The sequence below is a fragment of the Hipposideros armiger genome, unplaced genomic scaffold (genome assembly GCF_001890085.2).
Source record: "Hipposideros armiger isolate ML-2016 unplaced genomic scaffold, ASM189008v1 scaffold_80, whole genome shotgun sequence".
In the NCBI taxonomy this organism is placed as follows: domain Eukaryota; kingdom Metazoa; phylum Chordata; class Mammalia; order Chiroptera; family Hipposideridae; genus Hipposideros; species Hipposideros armiger.
Genome location: NW_017731430.1, coordinates 3,852,066 through 3,869,507, shown reverse-complemented (window position 1 = coordinate 3,869,507; position 17,442 = coordinate 3,852,066). Strand labels below are relative to the sequence as shown.

General features: G+C 39.4%; 1 protein-coding gene across 5 annotated transcripts in view; it reads right to left on the bottom strand.

Moving 5' to 3' along the window:
* ZFHX4 (zinc finger homeobox 4) overlaps window positions 1–17,442 on the bottom strand; it is a 179,889-nt gene that overhangs the window by 160,232 nt on the left and 2,215 nt on the right. The window contains exon 1 of one of the 5 annotated variants that reach the window (XM_019643597.1): window positions 16,881–17,251. The exons of the other annotated variants lie outside the window; for them this stretch is intronic. The gene's annotated coding sequence lies outside the window, so the exon portion shown is untranslated. Of the gene's footprint in view, window positions 1–16,880; window positions 17,252–17,442 lie in introns of those variants that run through there. 5 annotated transcript variants of the gene reach the window in all.

Below are 17,442 nucleotides of genomic sequence, written 5' to 3'. Positions count from 1 at the left end.
TTCCAAAATGACTGCATAACAAGTAAACTCGCTATAAAAGTTGCTTCGCCATTGGAGCTGGTTTCTATTTAGTCTCCAGTAATTTCTGTTCTCTCCTGCCAAACGTTCTACCTTTAAAAAGCACCAAGGCCTTCAAGAAATCCCAACAGGAAAACCTAATATAATTTTAATGGTAAATTCAGAACAATACGTACCTGCTGGCCTGCTTAGAATGTGTGTACACATTTTGGGGGGATTCTCAGTCATTCACAAGATCAGTGATTCTGATCATGGAAATCCCTTTTTTTTTTTTTTTTGGAACTCATAGACAAGATGCAGGAAAGAACTTTTATTGCTCGTGCTGTCTTGCTTTCATCCTGAAGTCACTGCTGCCTAAGCTCTGCTCTGCTAAATGACCAAACCCACCTACGAGGAGCCTGGCTGCTGAAAGGGGGGCTCTCTGAACAATAGAAGAATTCCTTTGCATTCAGAAGGCACAGTTCCCATTAGAACCCCAAATCAGAGAGGCCAGTTTTATTACCTCTGTCTTTTTTTTTTTTTAATTGAGATGGTCCCAGCCCTCCTCTCCGGTCCAGTGAGACAGTGTTTGTGAAATGATTAAAAAGAATGTGATCTGATCAAGGGGAGAGAAGAATGGGAAAGGAATGCTAGGTTAGCCACTCTGCTCAATGCTGGGAAAAAAGACCAACATGCCCCCTCAGCCTATTGTTTTTATTCTCCTCTGTTCTTTAGCCATCTCATAACACTCCGGGTCTTCATTTACTCCATTTTAAATGGGTTAAAAGTTGTCCACTTATACGAGAATTTGGTGACGGGTTACAAATCCTAAAAAAAAGGAAAATAAATAAAAATCCTTGAATTATATCAAGTTTCCAAAAGGTCATCACTGCCTGTGCTGTGGCTTTTTCCCCACTCCAAAGCCTCTATCAATATGTCATAGTGAGTTAGGCAAAGACAAAAGAGAGGCACAGTGTGAAAACGGCACATATATCTAATCCTGACAAAGCAATGAATAGACCTTCACAAGTATAATTATACTTGTTTATTTGTTGCCACGTACAGAGAACTGATGAAAAAAAATCCATCAAAGTGGTATTATGCAGACACCAAGAGCTTCTTTTCTTTGGTTGCTAAAGCCACATTGAGGCTTAAATTCCTTATTGTTAAATTCAGAAGAAAGAAAAAAAAAAGATTTTGGGCTGGACTTTTTTTTTTTTTTTGCATCAGTTGCTGACAGATCTTTTGTGTACTAGGTTGTATTAGCTCACATCGCTACCTCATTTTTACCCGTGTTGGAATTCATAATTACAAACTACTGTACAGAAGCTTTGAAAAGGGTGTGGTGTGCTGACCAAGAGAAGAAAAGTAATGAAATTGCCCTTTGCTCAGTCTCTCTTTTGATATAGCAAAACACAGGTAAAGTACCTGTGTGGCAGCACCGGCTACATCAGAATTCATCTTTGATCTCAGCCTTTTAAGTCGGTGCTGGTGGTTTTCTACAGTCAGCTGTCTCTGCAATTTGCTTATTTTAGTGTACAGTTCGGTATTTCATAAACGATTGCGTAACTTCTTTCCCACTGCAGGATTAAAAACGTTAGAAAGGCATATATACAGGGATGTGAGAGGGCTGGAAATATGAAAAAAAAGATTTCAAGTCCAACTATTAAGGACCCATTATGTTCCAATAGACACTAAATCAACTTAACAAAAGCACATTTTTAGGAGGGGGGAGGGGGAGAGGGCAGCCAAATAAGCTTTTTTTTTTTTTTCCTTCTTGCAGGATAGAAATATATCAAAGCCAATGCAATCTGCATAGTTAATGTTTGTGAGCTTTACAATTTAAAACAGAAAAGCTGTAATTTTTCTTTGCTGGCAATCTGGAAACACTCTGGAGTTAATTACAGCTGATTTGGAGCGAACCGCACAAACAAAGACCAGTCTATGTCCAGACAATTATACTGCATTAACTAGCTTAGAGCTTCCTGCTGATGGTCCAGGGTTCTTCTCTTACACCCTTCTACCTTCCCAGCACGAGGGAAAATGCTTCTGCAAGGAGGAATTAATGAAGAGAACTGTGGAAGAATGCGTGACGACCTCTCCTGACACGGAAAAAAAAAAAAAACCTTTCCACCCATGTCACGACAAAGGGGAGAAGGTAATTAAGTTTGAAGAGAAGGACGTAACCAAAATATATAAAGTGTGTAAAACGAGCAAATGTTTAAAGAGGGAAAGTTTCCAAAGGCAAACAGGAGTGCGCACGTCAGCTCGTTTTCCTCTCATTTTTCTCATTAAGACCTAAATTAACTATTGAATGCAGATTTACTTCCTTCTCCATAAACAGGACCTTTATGATCGATGCTTAGTGGGCTTCCCATTCTTTCTCTTTTTTCTCTTTCTCTCCCTCTCTTCCCATCCTCAGCTTCCTTCCCTCTTGTTCTCTCTCATCTCTAAACCTACATGGACTTTATCTGACAATTACATATCATTAACCATGTGGGTTAGAGAACCGAAGAGGCAAGACACACTTGGACAATGAGTCCAATAGTTCTTAATGTGATTAGTTGTAGGGAAATAGGCACCCTACTCCATTTTCTTCCAACTTGAATCAAATTCCAGCTACTTCCCTTAGAGAGAAATCAATAATCCCTCCTTCACCAGAGTCCCCTATTCTATGTCTCACGTTATTTGTTTGCATCACGAAAAAATGCATCATCCCTGAGCCAGAATGAAGCCCATCCTGGAACTGTCCTCTGTACACAAACTTTGGTACTTTTCGCCAACCTAGTTGATTCCTAATTTTCTTATTCATTCTAATTGCAAGTGAACAGTTTACACTGGTGTGAGACAAGGACAGGAACTGTAGTTATATTCAGTACTTCTTTCTGATTCTTTCTTTGATACTGTTTTGCTAGTTTTCCAGCTGACACTGGGGCTTTGTAGTGATTGCTTCATTTAAGGACAAGGATGTCCTAATCAGCTAAAGCATTACTAGAAAGCTGTTGTTTGCCAATACTGTGAGAATATATCCGCTTTTTTTTTTTGCTTTCTTTATAGAAGGAAAAAGGCACCTCTGAATATTACCCAGTCATACCCAAGTATCAATCATCTTCCCTTCATCTTATCTACGTGAAGAAGGATTGGAGTTAAATGAAATGCATGACCTTTTAATTTTCCTTCCCTAAATAAATAGGGATCTACCAATCAACCAGAAGTTACATTAAAATACATATAAGTATATTCTCTAAAAATACTAAAAAGTTGTGTAAATCACACTCACTTTTACAAAGCATCTTTATAATGGACAGAATGGTTTTCCCTTCACAGCCCGCTCTCCGTCAATCCCTACTGTATTTGAAAGTTCAAGTAAATAACACTTCTAAGGAACAAAAATGGACTGCATCAATCATTTTCAGAAATTTATAAATCATATTTGCCATGTTTTTCATATGTTTATATTTCTAGTCTTTAAAATGCAATTGACTAATCTCTCTGGCATACACACAATCTAAGAGTGTTTAGTTGATAATGCTTTTAAGTTGTCACATAGGAACATTTTAAAAATTCATCTTAATTGGTTTTATTAAAGTATACATAACTATGGAATATTGTGTTTCAAAAAGAGATTTGCCAGACTAGTGAAAACTATACCACACATATATTTGACTCACATGCTGTGAAGACAATATATTCTAACATACACATTCCTTTCTTTGCCTATTCATAGATAAAATTCATTACTGAACTACTGACAACTGACTATTTAAGAGAAAACAACTCTATAATTATTTGTATTTCATGATTCCCACCAATATGATCTCATCACCAAAATAACAATAAGTTTAACAGTGGACGTATATTCTTATGCTTTTTTAATGTCATTCCTTGAAGGCTAAACCTACCATAATTATCTTCATAAAACTAATCACAGGCCAGGTGTTCCAGCAAACATTCCTATTCCTTGAGCAATGATTTCAATGATTTTACATGATTTCAAAACAGTTTTAATGAAGAAAGTTATATGCATAATTTTTAAATCCCTACCAAGCACCTTTTTCTATGTAATATTCTTAGAGTCTGTGAAAGTCTGTTTTTATATCCCATGTAAATATTTTAAATTATTTTCTGTTAAAAACCACATTAGGACTAACCTAACAGAGGGCATAGTGGAATGGCAAGTTTTCTTCTGGATGAAACATCGGCTAATTTATGTTTCATCACTAAGATTAGTTGGTTATTTTATTTCTGTGATGGAGAGCCTTTTGTTTGTGTGTGTGTGTGTTTGGGGGTGGGGGTTGGCCTGAAAGTTAATTTGACTGCTGTCCATAAGTGAAGTGAGCAATTCAGTAATTAACTTTTGTGTTTTAAATGTATGAACTTTAATTAGATTTCATTATAAACAAACAAACGTCAACCATAATTATAAGCTCCTTGGTTTACCCACATATTATCCCTTTTCAAACAAACTTGATGTCAGACAAATTAAAATCAAGCAGCCAGCAATTTTGAGTTGAATTTTACATGATCTGCTGGTAACCTGATTACTTTAACTTCAATATCATTACAGGAAAAGTATTTCAGGAAAAATAATGACAAGAATTCCAACAGGAGACAAGCTTAATTGTATTGATTGAAAAGATGCATGTTCATAGGAGCCTGGCCGAAGGAATAATGTTATCTCAAATCTACAGTTTCTATTAAAATAAAATTGTCCTGCATGAGAGAGGCAATTAAGATTAGTGTCTGCAAAACTAGAGATACTAAACTAACTAAATAATTATCTGGGCCCAATTATCTTATACTTTAAGTAGCAAAGCATCAGTGTGGAGCAACCAGCAGGCATAAGGTTTGCAGGTTTATTTACTGACTGGTGTATCTATTAGGACCATGAACAAGTGAAGCTGTCAGGACATAATGAAGGTAAATGATTAGTTAGCGCCAAGCCTGAACTCTTCTTCAATGCAATAAGAGTTAATTAAAGTTTACCACCAAACATCAACCAAAGCAGGATGTTGATCAGATTTCAGCATTAAGTGCAAACAGACAATAGTTGCCAGCAATTAGTACAGCTATCAAATAACATGCAATGATAATTATACATTTAAAACAGCTAAAGACCTGGGGGGGGGGGCGGAAAAAAAAATAATCAGCCTCTTTGACGAGAAATACTCAAAGGGCAGGAAACAGGTATCAGATTATTTCACTTTAACACTGTAAATCAATAGAGTTAAACAAGAAAAGGTTGTATGGGCACATTATCTGAGAGAGAACAATTCACTGGATCCAAAATGAAATAAATCTGTTAGTTCTGGTCTATCAAAGATAAGGACTCCTGTAGCTAAAGAAAATAAGTTACTTTTCAATTAAAGTTTCAGAGAGAAGTCTGTGTAAAGAAAGTTCAGCGTCTTGGTTTTGTGCAAATTCAACAGTGCCACAAGCATTTCGCCATAATTATTGTCATTTAAATTAAGTATTAACTTTCACTCTAAGATACTGTCAGAAGTCCTCTATGCCTGAATGTTACCTTTGTGTGCTCAAATATTATCTCCCTGAAAAGTGTTTAGCTGCTGAGATGGACATTCTTTTAATGCAGCTCGATTTAAAACAAAAGCCATGCATATATAGTTAGGTCTTCCGTTGATGCCAGGCAAATCTATGCCTTCAGTCTTGCTGAAATCAATGGCCCTGAAATCAATACACCACCTCCCTCAAAACATTTTTAGGAGATCGCCTCATTCTTTTCCACAGGTTGTGGCCTGCAGCCTAGAGCGAGTCCCCAGAAATGTGGCCGTCCTCGTGGCCCCCGCCTCTCCATTTTCCCAACTAATTCTGTTATGCTAAGGATTTGTCCACAGTGTTGGCTAATCCCAGTATTCCCCTAGAGCTAAATCTAAGCCATGGCCGACTCCCAGCACAAAAATGTCTCCCTCCTGAAGCCCTTTCGCCCCCTTCAGCACTCATACACTCATCGGTCCTGACATTTTCACTTCAGCCATGACAAATGAGCTGATGACTCTGATGTGACTGCACAGGAGGATGGCTTTATCTAAAGATATATCATTAACTCTCATCACCATCTCCTAATATGGCTCTTCTGGGTTAATGTGTTGTGAAAATTTGAGGAAATTTTTGTGTAAATATAGGCACTTGAAGTCGTAAGAGACCAACTTCATCAGGAGGAGAAAAGGGAAGGCAGAGTGGATGAAATCAGGGGGGAGAAAAAAAAAAAGACTAGCATTAACTAAATGTTGCTCTGGGGATTTAAGTAACTCTATTCAACCTCTGCCCCAGTGCAAACCAGCCATCTGACTGTCTCTTAAAGGTCCCTTCCCCTCAACATGAGTGGCTGGAGCAGAAAAGAATGTGTGAAGTAGCACAAATGAAGCCTCTCAGATACACAGGCTAATCAATCTGCCAGCCCATGTGGCTCTGTTTGTACCCCAGGGTAGTGGTCCATATTTTATTCTCCAATCCATAATTTCTTACATTATTAAATGTCTCAAAATTCACTGTAGTATGTGTGTGGGTGTGTGTGTGTGGGGGGGGGTGATTGTCAAAACCCGTTTTACTCCGAGATTGTATTCTCCCATTAGAACGAAGCAACCTTTTTCCAACTATGATAAGTTGGAAAAAACTTATCATCGTATAATCGGGTTTCAAAGACAAGGGAGTGGGGAGCCTCTCCATGTAGCATGAATACCACCAGCTGTAGGTTAAGTGAGAACCCAAGCTCCAGCTCCACAGACCTTGTAATGCACGCTATGGAGCTGACAGGGTAGATCGCTGTTATAAGCTCAGTTCATCGGAAGACGCACAGCCAATCAGCGCCAACTGTGCTATAACAGACCTTGGGAAGGCAGGCCAGGCTCTGAGTAAAGTGCTCTTCACTCTTGGACCAGGCAAGGGGCTCTTTATTCCTGTTCTTGCTGGCATCCATCCTCCTGACTAGAGCAAGAACAAAGCCAAGCACTCGCGTGAGGTTTATGAATAAATCAGAGGTGAGCTACTTTCAGGGCTGCCCACAATTTCCATGCTGACAGCACTTCAACAGGCGTCGATGACCAGCAACTTCTGGCAAACCATGATTTCTCATCTTCACCCTGCTTCGTTGCAAGAACTAAATGACCCACCCCATTTTTCCTGCCAGTTGTCACCTTTCGGGCAATTCTGGTCCTATCTCTAGCCCCTTCGCTGTACAGTCCCAGTGCAGCCAGCCCGTCGGAGGGTCATCATAGAAATCATACCTGCCGAAAATCTTCTTTGGCTGGGAAAAATCCCACAAATAAAAAAAATCTCCAGCATAACACAAATTACTCTCATCTTCATATTATAGAATCTTTGGATATGGGAGGAGCTAAGTCAACTAAGGTGGAAAAACATTCAATCTCATCAGTTGTGCTATGTGGTTATGGGATATTTCCCAGGAATTTCTCTGTTTCAGTTTCCTTATGGGTTAAACAAGGGAAGTGTTCTCTATCCCTTCCCACTGCAACAATCTATATGGTTCTAATATAAAACCCCACGGAGACTGTGCTGGAAGATACTTTTCCCTATGGAACCTCCCAAGACAGACCCGGATGTTTGTAAGGTTGAATATTTCTTATCAGTCCCTAGGTTTCAAGAGGAGAGGCAGATTCCAGGAGCAGAGTAAACTGAAGTTTTCTATTTGTATTTTTAATTAACTATCATTATTCATTTTTTTCTGTTTATCCAATAGATATTTATGGAGGAAATTGACCAAGGATTTGCCGCAAATGCCTGTCACTGAATACAGTGATTAAACAGATCGGAGGGTTGCCCTCATGAAGGCTGAAATTTTTTGAGGAAACACTTAGACAAGTCTCATGAAAAATGCCGAGATGCTAATTGGTTTCTTTCACTGAACTCTAGCCTTACCTTATGATATTCAATAAACACTTAGCCTTAAATGAGCTTCAAATGAATCATCAAGTTCAGGGCCACTTATAAGCGACAAGCAAGACACACACTTTTGTTTTTGAGAAAAACTTTAACGAAGATATGGAAACTAGACACACAGAAATACAAAGCAAACATCAAACTCCAAGCTGGGAATACACTTATATTTCCTATAAAAATATAAATAATTTAGATATGTATCACAATGGGAAATTACTATGAATAAATTAAAATTCAAAAAGCAAAACCATAATAGAAATCAATTTTAGGTTAGCTGGTCCAAAATTTCTATTTATAAATATATTAATGCTCATGATGAATGATCATCTTTTAGCATGGGTAGTCCTCCTTTGAATCGTATATAAATGTACAAAGATAAAGGACCATGACCTCCTCCAGACAGATAAACCAGGAAGAGACTCATAACTTGGCTATAAAATCCCCCAAGAAAATTGAAGGGTTTTATGATATTTCTGGATTATTAATAATTGGATCTCTTCCCTAGGTTGGTATACATTTTGATGTCCAGGGTACAATGTAACAGTATCTGTACTCCTTTCGTGGAATTTCAAAATATCATCACACCAAGTATACAGAAAGGTATTTCTATGGTGTCTAATCCAGTTTGGGGAAACCCTCTAATTCACAGGCTTTCCAGCAGGCTGGGTCAACTTCAAGACTGAAACGAGCTTTGTGGTTTCTTCTGTTGCTGTCTGTGATGGACAGCCTGGAATCTTGAGTTCATGTGGATACACTGAGGTCTGAATTATTTAAAAACTGTTTCAGTTCTAATTTCCTTCTTAGAAAAGGACCCAGAAATGCATTAAACATCTAGAAGCCCCTTGGAACCAAAGAGCACGTAATGATGGAGTGGCAGATAATGGGGTGAAGAACTGTCCATCCACATGCCATCTAGGTGTCAGTCATGAGAAAATATGGGAAGAAGAATACTACGTATCCCCCCCCCGCCACCTCTTAAGCACACCCTTTGCCTAATTCCTAGTACCTTCCCTGGGGGGGAGAGGGGCATGAAAATATGCTGTATCCAATGCTCTTTACTTGAGCATGACATGAAAACCAGCTATTGAAAAGAAAGAGAAAGGGAACATAGGGTCTCAGGCCCTGTCACATTCACTTATTGTAATCTTCACAACACTTTGCTTTTATATAAGCTCTACAGCAACTCTGAGGAGAAGTTGAGGACATGAGGAAACTGAGGCTCAGAAAGATGAAATAACTTGGATAAGGTCATCCATAACAGGAAGTGAACTCAGGTGTCTAAGAGAACGACCACAGTTTCTATTGGTCACAGGAGGAGAGTTGCAAATATCAACAACTGCAGTTAAAACAGACTAATTGAAAAAGGAAACAGGAATCCAAAGTACACAGAATCAAAAGAATGCCTGGTTTTAGCTAAGTGTCACCCTTTCTATATATACTCTGCTGCCTCTGGAACACCACACTGTTCTCTTTGTGTACTTGCTTTACGCAGAAGAGAGACCTGTTCCTCTTAACGCCATGTTCACGATTATTACGGACACATTTTAAGTCACTGAGATCATCGGTACTCATATGAATCACAGACTCTTACTGACCATTCGGAGACCCTAGTCTAACCTCCTACTTAAGCAAAAATACGTTTACAGGCACAGTGATAAGAAGCCATCCAGATTCCACTTGTCTCCTTACGGCCACAGAGAACTGCCTCTCTCAGAGGACACAGCGTCACCGCTGGATCACCATTGAGCGTCTTCCTTTTCCTCTCTTCACTGTTTCCATCACCTTCACAATCAGCCAAACCCTGCTCCCACAACCCTAAGAGCTGGGGGGCCACTGGTCCTAGAGTGGCGATATCTGAGTTCTTGTCCCGATGTTTTCCTGCCTTGCTGGGGGACGCAACGATTACATCTGAATTCAATAGCCCATATTTTAAAAGGAGCTGGTTGAGCAGAATCACACTAAGGCAGTTCCCAGCTTTAGCATTTTTGCGAGTTTCCAGTTGCCTTCCCATCCTGCCTGCTCTTTTGTTGTGATCATGTTAGCCAGTCCTTAGAAAAATGAAAGAAATGTAGTCTACAGGCGAAAATGTCACAGGCTCCTCCTAGGACTACATCCATAGAGTAAAGAGAGACACTAACATGAAAAGAGGGTAGAAGTGTGTGTGTGTGTGTGTGTGTGTGTGTGTGTGTGTGTGTGTGTGCGCGCGCTTTTATCTACTAAACCAAAAGAGATGATTTGGTTTGTATCTACCAAAAGAGATGACTCATGCTCAATTAATTAGTGGGCTCAGAAAATTTTAAATATTAATTGCCTTATTCCTAAATATACAGGGAAAAGGACTAAGAACTGTATTTTAGAGAATCCACATTAATAATAGCCTTTCAGGTTTTGCGAAGGTACTTTGAGAAATGAATGGGCTTCTTCAGTTTAATCTTTGGAGCAGGCAAATGTTAAGATTCTCCCTAAACTTCCCTATTAGAAAGTTTTGTTTTCTTCTCCACTGTACGATCAGGTGGCATACACCAGCACATACGTTTTTGTATTTAACATTGTTTGAGCTATGGATTTCCTTTCTTCTTTACAGTGAAGGAAAAGAATTTTATGGGCAGTTATAAAATGCATATTTTAACCCAAAAGTCAATTTCCCCCGGTTAAAGTGATTTAGATCTGAGTAAATACTTGCAGAACAGTTTGTGTTTTTACAGCTAGAACACAATGGAACCTATAAACGTTGTCTTTAGAGGTGCGCTAATGGGTGCCATTCAGAAATGACCAAAGTGCCCCCTGTCCTATCCGCAGGACAAGCAAACATTAGAAATGATCCATCATCTAAACATATGATGCTCATGTGTGAACCTCTGACCTGGATGACTAAAACACCTACTCGGGACTTGTCTTGGACCATCAGGGCACGATGACATGCCAACCATGCCAAGTTGCCCCAATTCTTCAATCTTATTTATTTTTAATCTCTAGAATGTTAAAGTGGCTGATTACGCCAGAGATGAGCAGCTTACCAAATACGGCTTTAGGGTCAAAGTGAATTTGAAGTTGTTTTATAGGCCATCACTGTCTTTGCATACATTCAAAAAGGCCTCCACATGGCAAAATTGTATTTTCCTCACAAAAAACCTTTCAAAGAACAGGGAAGTGGAGAACAGCCGTTCCTGGACACAGGATTGTATGTCAAATGTGAAACCATATCAAACTTTCAAGGCAACTTGTGAACCCCTGACACGAGGGAATTAACAGAACATCAAATCCAGCAAGATCACAAGGGGTACAATCCTTATGCAAGAAAATAAGGCCATTGAGCCCTCATTAAAAGACCATTTTGTCTTGAGCCATCAAAGGCTGTGCGCACACTCAGACCTTGGTTATATCATCAGGAATAACTAAAACAAGTGCCAAGAGAAATTGTGCACTTGGTTCTCACATGTGTCCATCTGTTCACATATAAACATATATTCTGCTTTCTGTCTGATTCCTAAAATCTTGCTATCAGAATACCCTGGGCTTCTGCCCATTTCCTAAGAATGCAGACATCACATAAGCTACTATTAACCCATGTGTGATCTGCTTCCATGGTGGCTGGAGAGCTGCCAGGCCCAACACATGGTGCTTGGTTAACAATGTCTTAAAATATAAATGAATTTATTTTTTAAATTAACACATTTTTCTTATGGAAATACCTTAATAAGCCCTTCTGCGCATAAAAAAAAAAGAAAAAGAAAAAAAAAGTCTCCATGTGGATTTTTTTGTTCTTTTAAGACTTTTTGCAAGCATATCATAAAGTTAACCATAAAAGTTTCTGAAACAATCCAGAATTTCTTGACAAATTTTTAAAAGGACTCTAGTAAAGAATTTGGGTGACTTTATATAGCCAAGATCAAACGCTTTTCCTTTACAATATTTTGTCCACAAGAGGCAACCCTTATGCTTTAATTTACGTGAAAACACTTCTGAGTTCCCAAGTTTCCAGGTAACCGTCTTAATAGCACCACAGCCACTGAACAGCCAAAGTGAGGAGACACATCGAAGTTCTACACCCTAGCATCAAAACGAGTTAGGTTCATATCTGGAGGAATCATTCAATCCAGCTCTGAGGCAGCCTTCAGTGGATCACCAAGCTCAGAAACAGCTTGTTTAAAATGCGTGCATATAAATAATTACCCACACTGTATTTGATTTACACATGGACCAAAGAACCAGTTCCCACCTTGGAAAGTGTCCTAAGGCTTCCAGGATTTTCACTGCCCCAATTATGGCTGAAGTAGCGTCCGGTAGAGCCCCATCACGTTGTTAACTGATAACCAGTTAGAGAGAGCACCCTACTGCAAATGTTTCCAAGAGTGATCTTACAGTGCTTGGCCACTTTTAAAAAGACTTCTCTCTAAATGAAACACACGGTACGCCTACAGGACAACATGAGATGAATGAAATCCTGAGAAAATACCCCCGTATCCTCGTCCGCTCTCCCCTCCCAGCCACAAAAGCTGATGGGCTGCTTACAACAGTGAACATTGCCCAAAGTCAGAAGAGACAGCCCTTTCCCTAATGAAGCGTTCCACCAACTGAGACAGCTGTTCATGGCCAATGGGGGGGGGGGTAGGAAACGCCATGTATTCCATCATCAACTAAATGAAATATCCACACCACACGACTGGCCTTTTCCGAAATAACAGTTTTTGCCCGAAACGTTCACAGAAACTGTTGATACCCAACAGCCACTATTTGGCCAGCTTAGCAAGTTTCCGAAAACTCTTCGCCATACAAACCCCTGTTTACCACCCTCTAGCTGCACTGTTGTCACACATATTCCTTCCCAGTGATGATGGAAACTCGGGCCATCTTATAAAGTTGCTGAAATCTGACCCCGGGCTTGTTTTCTCAAGTCTTGGGCAAACATAACTTTAGAGGGAGGAGAGCATAGGCCTAAAGAGAGAGGAGCCTGCATTTTCATCTTCCTTTCATCTTAGTCATTCAGTCAGCCATTCAGGGCCCTATTCAAGGGAGCTTTTCATTATGCAAAAAAATGCTAATCCTTTTCCGATGCTTTCACACTTGTATAAACCCCCATTCCTTCCACTGAAAAGCAATTATATCAGTTTACCTTTCTGTCAAAAACAGGATTAATATTCCAATAACAGAATCTCCTTTCTGTTCCTATCTTTTTGGCTTTAGGAAACGAGAGATGATTAGTAGAGGCATTCTCAGGAAAGAATACATTATTTTAAATATGATTATGCTGACCAATGGGTGGAAAAAGACGAATGATCACAAGAAGAGAGAGTCCCTCAGCTAGTGCAGAAACTCTTTTCTGAGACAGGGCTCACCTCCCCTTTGCAGATGCCCAAAGAGAGCTAGGCTCACTCTGGTCTATTAATCAGAAACAAATTATGAAAGAATGTCGCTGGACTGGTTGACACTATCCTGTCTTGGGAGACTCAGGAACAGCCTAGTAACAATGTCCTCTTCATGGGTAATGAACAGCCATGACAAATGGGCCAGAGAAACTATTTATTTGCATATGCAAATTTTCACACAAGGGAGACATGTACAAACAAGTGTCATTGTAAGGTGGATTAGGCAAACAACGCTTTCTTTTTAGGACATTCTGCAAGCCCAGGACATTAGTCAGCACAATTAATCCAGTCTCCATGGAGACTAATGAAATTTCACCATGGTATGAGTTAAATTAGATAGCTAGTTATGTGTTTCCACAATCCAACTTAAAATCCATTATTGTTTCAGAACAATACAGCAATTGTGCCTAGCTGATCTTTGCCAGCTCAACAAGCTCCTAAGTTGACAATTTGCATATGTTAATATAATTAAGCACTAATTACATGAAACTTGTACATATTCACAGGCACTTTCCCTGGGCGCTTTTCAGTTTGAACCTTGGCCAAGTCTTTAACCCTTAGAATGGTTTTAGAGGAAGAAAAAAAAAAAACTCTGCCTGTGGGTACAGCCCCTAGGCAGACCTAGAGAGGATCCTCATTTATAAGCACACAGCTTAACCTGGATTCTCATATTTCCAGCAACAATGACAGAAAATATTTGGTGAGCGTGCTAGGGACCAGGGATAAGGGAAAAGGCGGGGGTCTGGGGGGTGGGGTGGGGGGATGGATTAGTCTTTAAAGACTCATAACCAGTATCTTCTCAGAGGCAAGCAATGACATTCATTTCAAGAAAACGTTAAGAAAAAATTTGCTCTCACTGACACTGTTGAACCTTGGGAGAGGAAAACGGTTTGACAACAGCAAAAGTAGCAAGTAGGAAAGGCAAAAGGAGCCAGCAGCACCTAATGAGCTTTACATAAATATATGCAGAGGCAATTAAGCAATGTTAATTACTATGACAGCAGTTAATTGAATATAATTAGATATTTTAAGCCACTGAATAAAGCATAGTTAAGATTAATTTTATTGAGATTAATTGTAAATAAGGATAGACTAACGCTGTGTTTTGACAGGCATAAAAAGTAGTTGTGCAAATTAAGCAGGAGCATGGCCACCAGTCCAAAAATCATATATTATTTTAATGTCACACCTCAGAATCATCTCCTCAATAAACATGACTTTTCAAACCCAAACAGACAGGAATCTTGAAGAAAAACAAACAGCTTGCGGAGATTAAAGAGCCTTTTGTCCTTTTTCATGTGCATTTCTTTTAACAGACTAAATTAAGCGAGTCTGGTGTACGTTTTTTAGGAAGGAACATTTCACACTGAATGGAAAAAATGTTCTATCACATATGAAATTCGTGCAGCTGTGCGGAACTCGGTCCAGATGGTTTGAGACTATAAAACACCACCAAATGATAGACAGTAGGCCTTCCCAAGATTATGTGATAAAGTCACAATCTTTTATTTTGACCTCCCAAATTTCTGTTTTGTTTCATTTCCAACCAAGTCACACATTTTCTTTTACACTCCTGTTTCTCCAAGAGGGTTAAAAGAAACATTGTGCCTACTGAGTGCTGGAAATTAACATAAGAGGAGTTGGAGAAGGCCTTCTTTCAGAGACACCAGCGAAATCATTCAGCCACAAAATGCAATGATAGCTATGACAACAATGTATGCAGATGACAACACTTGATGATGACTCTTACAAACAATGGTGGCTAGAAACATTTCTTAGGAAAAGACTACTCAATGAAAACCCCTCCCAAATACTTTCACACCCAGCTAATTCATGCCTAGCCTTTAAGAAAATTAACACAGTCCTCAAGAATGCTGAACAAATCACTAATAAGAAAGGCACTTAAATTGATTTTGAAATAACTCAATAGGTGATTAACATAATATTTTTAAAGCAGCTGCAATGTGCATATGTGTGGGTGTATAATACATATAAGCATATATATTATATTTCCAATACCTCTGAGCTCTTAATCGAACAAGGGCTTTCTGCTCCTCAAGCCTGCCCCTCCACTGCCTCACAACTTATTTAGGATGCTCTCAGTCTTTCTAACGAAAATTCTAAAATTGTCTGTGAAACAAGACTACGACAAGCCATTCTGCAGTGAAAGATTTTAAATCATCCAGCCTCTTCTAATAGACTTGAGACTTATTGAGGTAGAAACCATAAAAAATGAAGAAGGGAAATTTAATCCCTGAAATATTGATTTGCACATTAATATCATATAGGCAGAGGGCAATTTGGCTTCGTGGAAATGACACATTGTCGACCCTTGGTGAAGTCAGAGCCAATCTAACTGCTGAACATGTCTGAATCTCAAGAGTTATTAAGGGCCTCCCTTCTTGCCTTTATGACTTTTCTTCAGCCTACCAATGCAATCTTAAATGTATTATCTTTAAGAAATAATTGTAAAACCTCAGGGGTTTTCCAGTTAATGGAAGGGAAGCCAAACCACATCAGATTCTGAAATGCAACATTAAACCCTTGCAATCAACAAAACCACCTCAATTCCCATCCATCCAGTGCAGGATCTAATATTGTTATTAAAGATAATCAAATTGCATTGTGTAAATTTAGGCTCATGGTCAGAATGGAAGCAGTAAATTCTGCAATATTAAACAGCGATTTTCTCAGCCTCTTCTGTTTTCCTTGCTGGTGCAGCATCTTTTCAAATAATCCAACTAGCTCAAAATTAATGAACAGACTTGGGGCTCATCTGCCCCAAACTGCAAAAGATGACAATAGAGCTGATCAGGTTTCCCTCATTTTTAACTTTAAGTGGCAACTTTCACTTCCTAGACCCAGAGCCCAGTCTCCTGTCTCACCCCACAGTTGGTGCCATGGCTTTGACTTCCACAACTGGTTTACCTGACCTTTCTTTGTTCCTTAGGTACATTTCACTTTTCAGATTTATGGTATTTCGCCCATATTTCATTGACTATATCTTCATTGCCATACAAATGAAAACACTGCAACATCAGCTTCCTTTTTTAAATCTACAAGCAACCAGCGATGGAGCAAACACACAGTGATGCTCTCTCCCCAGTTTATGCCATAAATATTAAAACCGTTTCTTCCTTAAATAACTGTATAAACCTTATGGTCCCCACACTGAAGCCAGGTGCCAGAGGTTAAAACAGCTGGCTAGCCACCTTTTATTTTTGTGTGCCTTCCTGCTGACTGAAGCCGCAAACGTTGAAAACTATCAAATATTCCCTTAAGGATGTTTTTAAGGCGAGGAAGGAAAAAAGGAAAAACCTTCATTTTCTTTCCTAGGCTCCTCTGTGGAGATAAAACAACAACAACAACAACAACTCTAAAACACAATCAGTCACAGAGGTGGTGAAATAATCACGAATATCTGTTGTATTTAAACCGTCATTTCCAACAACTTCTATACACAATTGTTTTTATTCTTCAGTTAGAAAAGAGAGGGGAGAAGAAAGAAAGAGAGAAAGAAAGAAAGTCTGAGCTTGCTCTGTCAGTTTTGCCAGTAAATAGAAAGTAAAACAAGTGTTGATGGCACCGAGAGTTACATACCCGGGCTGTGTTTTTGCATTGCTCTCAATGGAAGCGATCGATGCCCGTGTCACTGTCGCGTCCCAATCGCAGCCAAGTCTCAGCCTTAATCTAAGCAACACCCGAAAAGGCAGCGGCAGCCGCAGCCTCTCCCTGACTCTTCCATCCATCCACCCAACTAAAAATATAATACTACATATGAGCTTTAAGCACTCCACGTTTATAGGGATCAAGCCACTGAAAATCCAGGAGAACACAATAAAAAAAAAAAACCCTCCTCTGTCTCTTGTCTCTCTCCTCCCTCTCTCCTCTCTCCTCTCTCTCCTCTCTCTCTGTCTCTCCTTTTGCCATCTACATGATCCTTGATTAAACATGGAACAGAGTTAATAAAAAAAAAAGAGGGGGGGGGTAAGGACTCAAGGAGAGGAAATGCAACTGTCAGAAATCGGGACCGCCAGATTTCCTGGTGAACCTGCCTGTGTCTGAGTCAGTGTCAATCCACCATCTTCCGCCAGTGAACTTGTCTTTGGGTTTTTGTTTGGTTTGGGGGGTTGTTGTTGTTGTGTGTGTGCTGTTTTTTTTT